We start from the raw sequence: 15,707 nt of genomic DNA, 5'->3' as shown, positions 1-15,707 counted from the left end.
TAATTTTTTATTTAAACAAAATGTTGGCCCATTTTTGGAATGTTTTGTATAATTGTTAATACTTTTTACTAAATGCTACATTTTATTTATTTATTAACATAATTTTAAAAATATTTAAATAAAACACAAGAACCAAGATTTTAAAATTTAGTATGAAACTATGAATTGCTTTTTAACATATTAAATATATATATGATATTAAAATTAGTATCGATTAAATATTAATTTAATTCACGTCATTGTTATTCTAATAATTGATCGAAAATGCATTATGGAGTGTTGTTTTATTGAGTTCATCAATTATTAAAAGTTATAAAATAGTCACTCGACTATTCATTATATTCTAGACTCATCTTTTTTTGCTAAAAAATTGGTGGTTGTTTAAGTTAGACGTTAACATGATGAATGTGATATGATAGTCGTTTGAGATTTTGAGATATTTTTTTCATATCATAGTCAACAAGTTAACGTTCAACTCATAATATTGTCCGTTTTTAACAGAAAATGGCAAGTTTGAAACATAATGAATAGTCAAGTGAACATTTTGTAACTTTTAATAGTCGAGGGACTCTACTAAGCAACGTTATATAGAAAAAGAACATTTTGTAACTTTTAATAGTCAATGGACTTAATAAAGCAGTATCCTATAGTCGGGGGACCATTTGCGTTTTTTACCCTATAAATTAATATTATTAAATTTTGGTTTATACTTTTTAACAAAAATCATAAATATTTTTTTAGATAAAATGTATGTATTATATCCAAAAAAACAATGTATTATATCCAAAAGACAAGCAACAAATTGTTATTGTAACATCCCAAACATCGGGTTAGTGACCAAATTGTGAAATTTTAGAATTCAGAGATTAAACTAGATAAATGAAAAAGTTCAAGGACTTAATTGAAATATTTTGTGTAGGATTGTTTAGCAAATGAAGGAGGAATAAAGGGGTAAATGGGTCATTGAACAAGGGGAAATAATTAAAAATTTGTTATAGTCCTTTTAAACCCATGAGGAACATATTTGGGGAAACAAAGGTTTCCAGACATTTCTTCTTCACTCTTCTTCTCCAACCGTGAAGCCCCATAAGCTAAGGTGAGCTAGTTTTCCTTTGGTTAATTATTGAGATTAAGGTATTGCTTTGATTAAAGAAGCATTAGGAAAGAGTATGAAATCAAAAAGAGGTATAGAAACTCAAAGAATTATGAGATGTAGATGATTTAAAGTATGAAGTTTTTAAGTGAAAATTTGAATACGAAGATTTAAATGATTTTAGAAGCTGAATTTAACTTGTCATAGGTGTGAACAAGAAATAATAAGTGTTAGAACTAAGTTTGGATTACATGGAAAACTTAGTAAAATTCTTAGTTTCAAGAATTGGAATGAGATGTTTAAGTTTATAAGGTGTTAAGAAGATAAATGATAGTTAAAATGGTTGTAGTTGAGTTTGGGGGTATGAAAGGAGCTTTCAATATGGAAATTTAGTGAAGTGTTGATAATTTTTCGGGTGAAAGAAGCATGTTCTGGGTAAAGGGTATCGGTACCAGATGAATAGGTATCAATACTACACCGTTATTATAGGCTATTGTGTTGTGTAGGTATCGGTACTACACGAACAAGTATCGATACGATACGACCAATTCAGACACACATCTTCATAAGGTATCAATACCGAAGGGATAGTATCGATACCATAGGTATCGATACCAGAAGGCAGGTATCGATACCTGGAAACATCAAATCTAATTTGGGTACCGATACCCAAGTAGGGTATCGATACCATTCTAAATGAAGTATCGGTACTGTACATAGGAGCACCGATACTACTTAATAAGGAAATATGACTTTTGGTTATCAATAGTTTAAGTTATTAAGATTGAGTTATATGTTTAGGCTTTTGATAATTGTCTTGGAAATTATTTTTATGTAGATACTGAGCCTAAACGAGTTTCGGAACAATTGGAAAATAAGATCGATCAAGAGAAAGATAAAGAGATATAGGTGAGTGCATATGCATAGTATGATTATAATAGTATATTAAACTTTAGACTTGTGATAAGTCTAGTTCTAATACCACTAATATATGTTTGCATTCCATGACATGAATTCATATTATATGCATTATATGACAATGATCTAGATGAATATGCATGAGAAGTTTACATAAGTGATGTGATAAAAGGTAAGAAATAATAAATATATATATATATAAGATGTAAACTACATGAAAGGTAAAAGCCCGTGTTACGTAGATGGGAGTTATAGGTATAATTGGCATGCCAAGAGTCGAGGGTCTACGCGGTCATTCGGGATATATATGTATCCTTTGGAACATTTATGGGTCCTTTTAGACACATAATTGGTACTTGGAATATGTATATGATTCTTAAGGAATATCTATGTGGTTCTTATGGACATTTTATGCGGCACTTTGGTGCATTCCTATGAGACACTTCGGTGCAATTTTAGGTGGCACTTCGGTGCATTTATATGAGCCGTGGTGACAGAATTGTGCATAACCTCAATGTACTCACATACCTTGGGTTCTCAGTATTGTATCATGGGCTAATGAAATTATTAATATGAATTCATGATTGCTAAATTGATAAGCTTATGTGTAAAATGCATGGTTATGTAAGTTGCATTAATTAAATATATGATTTCATGGTACTTCATCTCATTATGGTATTATCATTTAATATTATTATTATTATACCTCACTAAGTTGATGACTTAGCGTGTGAGTGTTTCACACATAGGATCCGAGAAGCTAACTGAGCAAGGATAGACAGCAAAGATACCATCACTTTTGAAGATATCATATCAGAAGCAACTTAAACAGTAGGTTCTTTTGTTATGTAAATAAATGTTGGCATGTAATCAAAGGTTTAAGTTGTGTATGCTCTGATTATTTTGTGAACTTTGTATAAACTTATGTATAATATCGGATTTTCTTAATATATGTTCAAATGTTCTATTATTTTGTACAAGTATATTATTTTGAAAAGTCAATGTGACATCTCGGACTCGTATCTGGGTCGGGTACGGGTTGGGGTATTACATTTAATAGTATCATAGTTATGGTTTAGCTGATTCTAGGCATAAACTAGATTTCATTGTGTCTTTATATAAATACATGCCAACATTTAGTGAGAACTTCTGATCTGATATAGTAATGAGTATGTTGTCTCGCTAATAGAATGATATGTTTATTTAGTAGATGTCCGGACATAGTAGCTCCCGAAGTGAAGCGAGAGAGGATAGGCCAGCTGAAAGTAGTAATTCACCTGTCTTGGCCAGGCAAGGTGAAGGACAGGCATCTCAGGGAGTGCCTGTACAAGATCAGGATACATTCTTTAGGACGTTGGACGTTATTCTGACTCGTCTTCTACCTCATGTTCCATCAACCCAAAGAATGAATGTAGCAAAAGAGTTGAGAGGATTGCCGGGGAAGGCTCGGTTGCGACAGATATTTGGCTAAATGATTTGAAAATCATGCTGGATAGTCTCAACTGCTCTGAAGTGGAGAAGTTGTATGGAGTTGTTTTTTTGTTAAGAGGACAACAAGGATATAGTGGATGAATGTCACCACAAGGTTGGCGAATGATCAAGTGGCTTAGTCTCTATTTTTGGAAGAGTTTAGGCACAAGTATATTGGAGATCAATTTATCAGACAAATGAAGCATGAGTTTATGAATTTGAAGCAGATGAATCGCTCCGAATGTGAATATGAGTGTGAGTTTAATAAGTTGAGTCGGTTTGCTGCTGAACTCATTCCTACTAAAAAAGATGTTTGTGGAGGGCATGCGCCCTAGACTGAAGGAAATGCTCATAATATTGAATTTGTCCTTATTCCAAGAAGTGGTAAATCGTACAAAAGCTCTTGAGAGAGCTCATAATGAAAGATTTGGGGATCAAAGAGTTCATACATCCAAACAAACGGGTGCTTCTTCAAGCCCAACACCATCAAAAAGAGGAAGAGGTTTGGGATACCGACCTCAAGCTAGATCTGAATCAGTTGCATCTTCTACTAGAGGAGCAAGTCAGACGTGAGCTAGACAGACGCAGTCAGTGGGATATGGTGTTGGGAGATCCAATCAGGGCCAATCAAGACAGTGTCAACATTGTGGGAAGAATCATTTTGGGACATGTCGGATGGCCTCCGGGGCTTGTTTCCGTTGTGGAGATGCCGGACATTTTATCCGGGATTTTCTATTAATGGTTGGTGAGCCTGCACCATTTGATAGAATTATTTCTGCCTCGCAAAGAGAACAAGGAAGTGGTAGAGGGAGGAGCCAGTCTGAATCATCTGCACAACCTGAAGTCCACTCAACTGCACAAGTATATAATTTAAAGACAAGTGAAGACTGTGATTATTCCGAGATTATAGCAGGTACTTTCTAGCTGTTTGATAAATTGGTATTGGTATTGATTGATAAGGGTTCCAATTATTCCTATATTAGCAGTAAATTAGTAAAAGAATTGAGAATTCCATTAGAAACTACGAGTAATGAGGTGATAGTAACTAATCATTTAGGGCATAATGCTCGAGTGAATAAGGTTTGTAAGGGGTGTCCCATAAGGATTCAGGGAATTGAATTCCCTGCTAATCTGATGGAACTACCCTTTGATGAGTTTGAAGTAATTCTGGGGATGGATTGGATGTTTCATTATTATGGAAATATCGATTGTAGATTGAAAAAGGTAAACTTGAGAAGTTCAGAAGGAATAGAAGTGAAAGTGATCAGTGAAAAAATTAATCCTTTAGCAAATGTAATATCAACTATGTCAGCAAAGAAATTGATGGTACAAGGATATCAAGGTTTTCTTGCAAATGTGGTAGATACAAGAGCTAAAGAGAAAGGTTTAGATGATATTCCAATAGTCCAAGAGTTCCCTGATGTTTTCCCTGTGGACTTGCCAGGATTACCTCCAAATATAGAGGTAGAATTTTAAATTGAAGTAATTTTGGGAATAACTCCTGTTTCAATGGCACCTTATCGTATAGCTCCGAAATAATTGCAAGAGTTGAAGAATCAATTGCAAGAGTTGCTAGAGAAGGGATTTATTCGACCGAGTGTATCACCTTGGGGAGCTCCAGTGTTATTTGTTAAGAAGAAAGATGGTTCAATATGTCTCTGCATTGATTATCGACAGCTCAATAAGGTGACCATGAAGAACAAGTATCCCCTCCCCAGAATTGATGACTTGTTCGATCAGTTAAAAGGAGCTTCAGTATTATCGAAGATTAATTTACGTTCCGGTTATCATCAATTGAAGATTCAGGAGAAATACATTCTGAAAACATCTTTTAGAACAAGATATGGTCACTACGAGTTCATCGTAACGCCATTTGGAGTAACTAATGCACCTACTAATTTTATGGATCTCATTACAGGATATTTCAACCCTATTAGGACTAGTTTGTAGTTGTTTTTATTGATGACATATTGGTGTACTCGAAGTCCAACGAAGAGCATAGTGCACATTTGAGGATAATTTTGCAAACACTAAGAGATAAGAAGCTTTATACCAAATTGTCCAAATGCGAGTTTTGGCTAAACGAAGTAATTTTCCCGGGGCATGTGATCTCTGCAGATGGGATTCGGGTGGATCCTCAAAAGATAAAAGCTATTCTGGAATGAGAGGTTCCAAAGACTGTGTCTAAAATTCAGAGTTTCCTTGGAATTGCAGGTTATTATCAAATATTTGTTAAAAAATTGATGATAATGTTTCCTTTAACAAAACTGATGAGAAAGAACGTACCATTTGTTTGGACTTCGAAGTGTCAAGAAAGTTTTGAAGCGTTAAAAAGAATTTTGATAGAAGCTCATGTATTGGTTCAACCTGAATCTGGCAAGAATTTTGTAGTTTTCAGTGACGCGTCTCATAATGGGTTGGGATGTGTATTAATACAAGAAGGGAAAGTGATAGCGTATGCATCGAGACAGTTGAAACCATATGAAAAGAATTATCCAACTCATGATTTAGAAATGGCTGTAGTAGTGTTCATTCTCAAGATTTGGATTAAGAACGTTGTTACTTGTATACGGATCGTAAGAGCTTAAAGTATATGATGACTCAAAAAGAGCTTAATTTGAGGCAGAGAAGATGAGTGGAGTTCTTAAAGGATTATGATGTAATAATTTATTTTCATCCAAGAAAAACTAATGCGGTAGTGGATGCTTTAAGTAGAAAAACGTTTACAGCCTTACGGGCTTTAGACGCCAGATTATCTTTGAATTGAGATGGTGGGTTATGTGCAGAATTAAAGCTTGCACCCGCGTGGTTCAAATTAGATAATTGCAAAATAAAGATAGTATGTGTTTGAAAAGATTATAACAAGTAAAAAATGAAGAAATTAAGGATTTTGAGATCAAGTCTAATGGGAATTTATACTATAGAGAAAGAATGGTGATTCTAGACGATGAAGAATTGAAGAAAGATCTATTGACAGTGGCTCATTGCAGTCCATTAACGATGCACCAAGGTGGAAAAAAGATGTATAAGGATTTGAAGGATCGGTATTGTTGGTCAGGAATGAAAAGAAGTATCACCGAATTTGTGTCTAAGTGTTTAGTATGTCAACAAGTCAAAGCCGAGCATCAAGTTCTGTCAGGATTATTGCAACTACTTTCCATTCCTCAATAGAAGTGGGAAAATGTGTCGATGGATTTTGTTTCGGGGTTACCTCTGACTCCAAACAAAAGAGATTCAATTTGGGTGCTCATTGATCGTTTGACTAAGTCAACACATTTCCTCCCTATCAAAATTGATTTTTCTATGGAAAAGTATGTTGAGTTGTATATTAGAGAAATTATTAGATTGCATGGAGTGCTTGTTTCTATTATTTTTGACCGAGACTGTAACATCCTCAATACCGGGTTAATGACCAAAGTGTGAGATTTTAAAATCCATTGACTAGATTAGATAAATTGAAAAGTACAATGACTTAATTGGAAATTTTATGTAGGATGTAGGATGTATATCAAATGAAGGAAAGTTGGAAGGGCAAAAGAGTCTTTCAGAAGGGAAATGAATTAAAAAAATTATCCATGGGATTTTATAATACGTGGAAAATGGATGTGGGGTTTTATTTTTTCTAGACAATTCTCTACTCTTCATCATTTTCTCATTTCCTTCCCTGTGAGCTGATAGCTAAGGTAAGAATTCTTTTCGTTGAATAATTCTTGTAAATTAGATATGCTTTATATTCTTAGAAGATTAGGAAACCTAAATGAAGGTTTAAAGTAGTTTAACATTCAAAGAATAACAAGTTATTGAGGATTTATGGTGTGAAGTTTTTAAGTGAAAATTTTAATAAGAAGACTTAATTGAATTTGGAAGTTGAATTTGACTTGTCATAAGGGTGAACAAGAAATAATAAGTGTTAGAACTGAGTTTGAATTACATGGAAAAGTTAGTAAGATTCTTAGTTTTAAGAATTTGGATGAGATATGAGAGATAATAAGGTGTTGGAATAACAGAAGTTAGTTAAAGTGTTTATAGTTGAGTTTGGTAGTATAAAAGGGCTTTATATATGGAAATTTGGGTGAGGTGTTGATAATTTTTAGTTGAAAACAGTTTGTTCTGGGATAGGGGTACCGATACCCTATGAATGGGTACCGATACCCTAAGACCAATTTTGAAGAACATCTTCATGAGGTATCGATACCTAAAGGAGAGGTATCGATACCATAGGTACTGATACCATCAGGCAGGCATCGATACCTGTAAATATCGAACTTAATTTGGGTACCGATACCCAATAGTGTATCGATACCCTTCTAAAGGGAAATATCGGTACCATACATAGGGGTACCGATACCACTTAGGGAAAATAGAAATTTTGTTCATTAAATAGTTAAGGATAGAGTTATAATGCTTAGGCTTCTGATAATTGTCTTGGAAACTATATTTATGTAGATACTGAGACTAAACGAGTTCCGGAATAATTAACAAGTAAGATCGATCGAGGGAAAGACAAAGAGATCTAGGTGAGTGCATATGCATAGCATAATTATAATAGTATATCAAACTTTAGACTTGTGATAAGTCTATATTCAATACCTTAATACATGACTCATTTTATATTATGATACAATATATGAATTCATACCATATTCATTATATGACATGCTTTAAATGAATATGTATGAAAAGTTACATGAGCCATGTGATAAAGGTAAGAAATTATATGTCTATGAGATATACTATGTGAATTGTGAGAAGCCCATGTTTTGTAAATGAGAACTATAGGTATAATTGGCATGCCAAGAGTAGAGGGTCTACGCGGTCTTTCGGGACATATATGTATTCTTTGGAACATGTATGAGGTCTTTTGAGACGCATACTTGATCCTTGGCCTATGTATATGATTCTTAAGGAATTTCTATATGGGCCTTATGGATATCTTATATGGCACATCGGTGTATTTCTACGCGGCACTTCGGTGCAATTCTACATGACACTTTGTACAAGTATATTATTTTGAAAAGTCAATGTGACATCTCGGACTCGTATCTGGGTCGGGTACGGGTTGGGGTATTACATTTAATAGTATCATAGTTATGGTTTAGCTGATTCTAGGCATAAACTAGATTTCATTGTGTCTTTATATAAATACATGCCAACATTTAGTGAGAACTTCTGATCTGATATAGTAATGAGTATGTTGTCTCGCTAATAGAATGATATGTTTATTTAGTAGATGTCCGGACATAGTAGCTCCCGAAGTGAAGCGAGAGAGGATAGGCCAGCTGAAAGTAGTAATTCACCTGTCTTGGCCAGGCAAGGTGAAGGACAGGCATCTCAGGGAGTGCCTGTACAAGATCAGGATACATTCTTTAGGACGTTGGACGTTATTCTGACTCGTCTTCTACCTCATGTTCCATCAACCCAAAGAATGAATGTAGCAAAAGAGTTGAGAGGATTGCCGGGGAAGGCTCGGTTGCGACAGATATTTGGCTAAATGATTTGAAAATCATGCTGGATAGTCTCAACTGCTCTGAAGTGGAGAAGTTGTATGGAGTTGTTTTTTTGTTAAGAGGACAACAAGGATATAGTGGATGAATGTCACCACAAGGTTGGCGAATGATCAAGTGGCTTAGTCTCTATTTTTGGAAGAGTTTAGGCACAAGTATATTGGAGATCAATTTATCAGACAAATGAAGCATGAGTTTATGAATTTGAAGCAGATGAATCGCTCCGAATGTGAATATGAGTGTGAGTTTAATAAGTTGAGTCGGTTTGCTGCTGAACTCATTCCTACTAAAAAAGATGTTTGTGGAGGGCATGCGCCCTAGACTGAAGGAAATGCTCATAATATTGAATTTGTCCTTATTCCAAGAAGTGGTAAATCGTACAAAAGCTCTTGAGAGAGCTCATAATGAAAGATTTGGGGATCAAAGAGTTCATACATCCAAAACAAACGGGTGCTTCTTCAAGCCCAACACCATCAAAAAGAGGAAGAGGTTTGGGATACCGACCTCAAGCTAGATCTGAATCAGTTGCATCTTCTACTAGAGGAGTAAGTCAGACGTGAGCTAGACAGACGCAGTCAGTGGGATATGGTGTTGGGAGATCCAATCAGGGCCAATCAAGACAGTGTCAACATTGTGGGAAGAATCATTTTGGGACATGTCGGATGGCCTCCGGGGCTTGTTTCCGTTGTGGAGATGCCGGACATTTTATCTGGGATTTTCTATTAATGGTTGGTGAGCCTGCACCATTTGATAGAATTATTTCTGCCTCGCAAAGAGAACAAGGAAGTGGTAGAGGGAGGAGCCAGTCTGAATCATCTGCACAACCTGAAGTCCACTCAACTGCACAAGTATATAATTTAAAGACAAGTGAAGACTGTGATTATTCCGAGATTATAGCAGGTACTTTCTAGCTGTTTGATAAATTGGTATTGGTATTGATTGATAAGGGTTCCAATTATTCCTATATTAGCAGTAAATTAGTAAAAGAATTGAGAATTCCATTAGAAACTACGAGTAATGAGGTGATAGTAACTAATCATTTAGGGCATAATGCTCGAGTGAATAAGGTTTGTAAGGGGTGTCCCATAAGGATTCAGGGAATTGAATTCCCTGCTAATCTGATGGAACTACCCTTTGATGAGTTTGAAGTAATTCTGGGGATGGATTGGATGTTTCATTATTATGGAAATATCGATTGTAGATTGAAAAAGGTAAACTTGAGAAGTTCAGAAGGAATAGAAGTGAAAGTGATCAGTGAAAAAATTAATCCTTTAGCAAATGTAATATCAACTATGTCAGCAAAGAAATTGATGGTACAAGGATATCAAGGTTTTCTTGCAAATGTGGTAGATACAAGAGCTAAAGAGAAAGGTTTAGATGATATTCCAATAGTCCAAGAGTTCCCTGATGTTTTCCCTGTGGACTTGCCAGGATTACCTCCAAATATAGAGGTAGAATTTTAAATTGAAGTAATTTTGGGAATAACTCCTGTTTCAATGGCACCTTATCGTATAGCTCCGAAATAATTGCAAGAGTTGAAGAATCAATTGCAAGAGTTGCTAGAGAAGGGATTTATTCGACCGAGTGTATCACCTTGGGGAGCTCCAGTGTTATTTGTTAAGAAGAAAGATGGTTCAATATGTCTCTGCATTGATTATCGACAGCTCAATAAGGTGACCATGAAGAACAAGTATCCCCTCCCCAGAATTGATGACTTGTTCGATCAGTTAAAAGGAGCTTCAGTATTATCGAAGATTAATTTACGTTCCGGTTATCATCAATTGAAGATTCAGGAGAAATACATTCTGAAAACATCTTTTAGAACAAGATATGGTCACTACGAGTTCATCGTAACGCCATTTGGAGTAACTAATGCACCTACTAATTTTATGGATCTCATTACAGGATATTTCAACCCTATTAGGACTAGTTTGTAGTTGTTTTTATTGATGACATATTGGTGTACTCGAAGTCCAACGAAGAGCATAGTGCACATTTGAGGATAATTTTGCAAACACTAAGAGATAAGAAGCTTTATACCAAATTGTCCAAATGCGAGTTTTGGCTAAACGAAGTAATTTTCCCGGGGCATGTGATCTCTGCAGATGGGATTCGGGTGGATCCTCAAAAGATAAAAGCTATTCTGGAATGAGAGGTTCCAAAGACTGTGTCTAAAATTCAGAGTTTCCTTGGAATTGCAGGTTATTATCAATATTTGTTAAAAATTGATGATAATGTTTCCTTTAACAAAACTGATGAGAAAGAACGTACCATTTGTTTGGACTTCGAAGTGTCAAGAAAGTTTTGAAGCGTTAAAAAGAATTTTGATAGAAGCTCATGTATTGGTTCAACCTGAATCTGGCAAGAATTTTGTAGTTTTCAGTGACGCGTCTCATAATGGGTTGGGATGTGTATTAATACAAGAAGGGAAAGTGATAGCGTATGCATCGAGACAGTTGAAACCATATGAAAAGAATTATCCAACTCATGATTTAGAAATGGCTGTAGTAGTGTTCATTCTCAAGATTTGGATTAAGAACGTTGTTACTTGTATACGGATCGTAAGAGCTTAAAGTATATGATGACTCAAAAAGAGCTTAATTTGAGGCAGAGAAGATGAGTGGAGTTCTTAAAGGATTATGATGTAATAATTTATTTTCATCCAAAAAAACTAATGCGGTAGTGGATGCTTTAAGTAGAAAAACGTTTACAGCCTTACGGGCTTTAGACGCCAGATTATCTTTGAATTGAGATGGTGGGTTATGTGCAGAATTAAAGCTTGCACCCGCGTGGTTCAAATTAGATAATTGCAAAATAAAGATAGTATATGTTTGAAAAGATTATAACAAGTAAAAAATGAAGAAATTAAGGATTTTGAGATCAAGTCTAATGGGAATTTATACTATAGAGAAAGAATGGTGATTCTAGACGATGAAGAATTGAAGAAAGATCTATTGACAGTGGCTCATTGCAGTCCATTAACGATGCACCAAGGTGGAAAAAAGATGTATAAGGATTTGAAGGATCGGTATTGTTGGTCAGGAATGAAAAGAAGTATCACCGAATTTGTGTCTAAGTGTTTAGTATGTCAACAAGTCAAAGCCGAGCATCAAGTTCTGTCAGGATTATTGCAACTACTTTCCATTCCTCAATAGAAGTGGGAAAATGTGTCGATGGATTTTGTTTCGGGGTTACCTCTGACTCCAAACAAAAGAGATTCAATTTGGGTGCTCATTGATCGTTTGACTAAGTCAACACATTTCCTCCCTATCAAAATTGATTTTTCTATGGAAAAGTATGTTGAGTTGTATATTAGAGAAATTATTAGATTGCATGGAGTGCTTGTTTCTATTATTTTTGACCGAGACTGTAACATCCTCAATACCGGGTTAATGACCAAAGTGTGAGATTTTAAAATCCATTGACTAGATTAGATAAATTGAAAAGTACAATGACTTAATTGGAAATTTTATGTAGGATGTAGGATGTATATCAAATGAAGGAAAGTTGGAAGGGCAAAAGAGTCTTTCAGAAGGGAAATGAATTAAAAAAATTATCCATGGGATTTTATAATACGTGGAAAAGGGATGTGGGGTTTTATTTTTTCTAGACAATTCTCTACTCTTCATCATTTTCTCATTTCCTTCCCTGTGAGCTGATAGCTAAGGTAAGAATTCTTTTCGTTGAATAATTCTTGTAAATTAGATATGCTTTATATTCTTAGAAGATTAGGAAACCTAAATGAAGGTTTAAAGTAGTTTAACATTCAAAGAATAACAAGTTATTGAGGATTTATGGTGTGAAGTTTTTAAGTGAAAATTTTAATAAGAAGACTTAATTGAATTTGGAAGTTGAATTTGACTTGTCATAAGGGTGAACAAGAAATAATAAGTGTTAGAACTGAGTTTGAATTACATGGAAAAGTTAGTAAGATTCTTAGTTTTAAGAATTTGGATGAGATATGAGAGATAATAAGGTGTTGGAATAACAGAAGTTAGTTAAAGTGTTTATAGTTGAGTTTGGTAGTATAAAAGGGCTTTATATATGGAAATTTGGGTGAGGTGTTGATAATTTTTAGTTGAAAACAGTTTGTTCTGGGATAGGGGTACCGATACCCTATGAATGGGTACCGATACCCTAAGACCAATTTTGAAGAACATCTTCATGAGGTATCGATACCTAAAGGAGAGGTATCGATACCATAGGTACTGATACCATCAGGCAGGCATCGATACCTGTAAATATCGAACTTAATTTGGGTACCGATACCCAATAGTGTATCGATACCCTTCTAAAGGGAAATATCGGTACCATACATAGGGGTACCGATACCACTTAGGGAAAATAGAAATTTTGTTCATTAAATAGTTAAGGATAGAGTTATAATGCTTAGGCTTCTGATAATTGTCTTGGAAACTATATTTATGTAGATACTGAGACTAAACGAGTTCCGGAATAATTAACAAGTAAGATCGATCGAGGGAAAGACAAAGAGATCTAGGTGAGTGCATATGCATAGCATAATTATAATAGTATATCAAACTTTAGACTTGTGATAAGTCTATATTCAATACCTTAATACATGACTCATTTTATATTATGATACAATATATGAATTCATACCATATTCATTATATGACATGCTTTAAATGAATATGTATGAAAAGTTACATGAGCCATGTGATAAAGGTAAGAAATTATATGTCTATGAGATATACTATGTGAATTGTGAGAAGCCCATGTTTTGTAAATGAGAACTATAGGTATAATTGGCATGCCAAGAGTAGAGGGTCTACGCGGTCTTTCGGGACATATATGTATTCTTTGGAACATGTATGAGGTCTTTTGAGACGCATACTTGATCCTTGGCCTATGTATATGATTCTTAAGGAATTTCTATATGGGCCTTATGGATATCTTATATGGCACATCGGTGTATTTCTACGCGGCACTTCGGTGCAATTCTACATGACACTTTGGTGCATTTATATGAGCTGTGGTGATAGCATAGTGCACAACCTCACTATACTCATATACTTTAGGTTCTCAGTATTGTATCATGGGCTAGTGAACTTAGTAATATGGATTCATGATTGATAATCTGATATGCTTATGTGTAAGAAACATGGTGATATAAATTGCATTGATAAAATGTATGATTTCATTATACTTCATTTTATTATGGCATTATCATTATATTTTATAGCTATTATTGTTATACCTTACTAAATCGATGACTTAGCGTGTTAGTGTTTCACAAGTAGGATCCGAGAAGGTAGACAAGCAAGATTAAATAGCTGGGACAACATCTCCTACAACTATTAAATCAGAATCAACTTAAATAGCAGGTCATTTTGTTATGTAATTCAATGTTGGCATGTAATCAAATGTTTAAGTTGTGTATTCTCTGATTATGTTTATGAGGTTTTGTATTAAACTAATGTAAACTATGGGATTTCATAATATAAGTTTAAATTTTCTATTGTTTTGTACAAATATATGGTTTTAAAAGGTAAAGTGACATCTCAAACTCGTATCCTGATCGGGTACGGGTTGATGGTGTTACATTTAATGGTATCAGAGCCAAGGTTTAGCCGATTCTAGGCATAAACCAGAGTCTAGAGTGTCTTTAATTGAATACATTCCAACATACAGTTAGAACTTCTGATCTGATACAGTAATGAGTATGATGTCTTGCTAATAGAACGATATGTTTACTCTTATTAGATGTCCGAACATAGTAGCTCCCAAAGTGAAGCGAGAGAAGATAGGCCAACTGAAAGTAGTAATTCACCCACCCTGGCCAGGCAAAGTAAAGGACAAGCATCTCAGGGAGTGCCTGTACAAGACCATGACACGTTCTTCAGGACGTTAGACGCTATTCTGATGCGTCTCTAATCTCCTGCTCCATCAACTCCAAGAATGAATGTATCAAAAGAGTTAAGAGGATTAGGAGCTCCCAAATTTAAGAGAGAAGCTGAGCAAGGTCCGGTTGCGGTAGATCTCTGGCTAAATGATTTGAAAATCATGTTAGATGGTATCCACTGCTCTGAAGTGGAGAAGTTGGATGGATATGTGTCTTTACTAAGGGGACAAGTGAGGATATGGTGGACGAATGTCACCATGAGGATGTCAAATGACTAGTTGACTTGATCTCTGTTCTTGGAAGAATTTAAGCACATGTATATTGTATATCAGTTTATCCAGCAAATAAAGCAGAAGTTTATGAACTTGAAGCGGATGAATCACTCCGTATATGAATATAAGTGTGAGTTTAATAAGATGAGTCGGTTTGCAGCTGAGCTTGTTCCTACAGAGAAAGATGCTTGTGAATGGTTTGTGGAGGGCTTGCGCCATAGATTAAAAGAGATGCTGATAGTACTGAACTTGTCCTCGTTCTAGGAGGTTATTAATCATGTTTAAGCTCTTGAGATAGCTCACAATGAAAGATTTGGGGATCAAAGAGTTTAAACTTCGAAGAGAATGGGTGCTTCTTTAAGCTCAACACCACCAAAAAGAGGAAGAGATTTAGGATTCCGACCTCAAGTAAGATCATAATTAGTTGCATCATCTGCTAGTGGAGCAAGTCAGGTGAGAGCTAGACAGACGCCATCAGTGGGATCCGATACTGGGAGATCTAATCAAGGTCAAACAAGACAGTGTCAGCATTATGGGAAAAATCTTTTTGTGACATGTCAGATGGCTTCTAGAGACTGTTTTCA

This window comes from Hibiscus syriacus, unplaced genomic scaffold (genome assembly GCF_006381635.1).
Source record: "Hibiscus syriacus cultivar Baekdansim isolate YM2019G1 unplaced genomic scaffold, ASM638163v2 tig00112285_pilon, whole genome shotgun sequence".
NCBI classification, from domain to species: Eukaryota; Viridiplantae; Streptophyta; class Magnoliopsida; order Malvales; family Malvaceae; genus Hibiscus; species Hibiscus syriacus.
The sequence above is the reverse complement of the archived record's forward strand: the minus strand, read 5'-3'. Positions refer to the sequence as shown.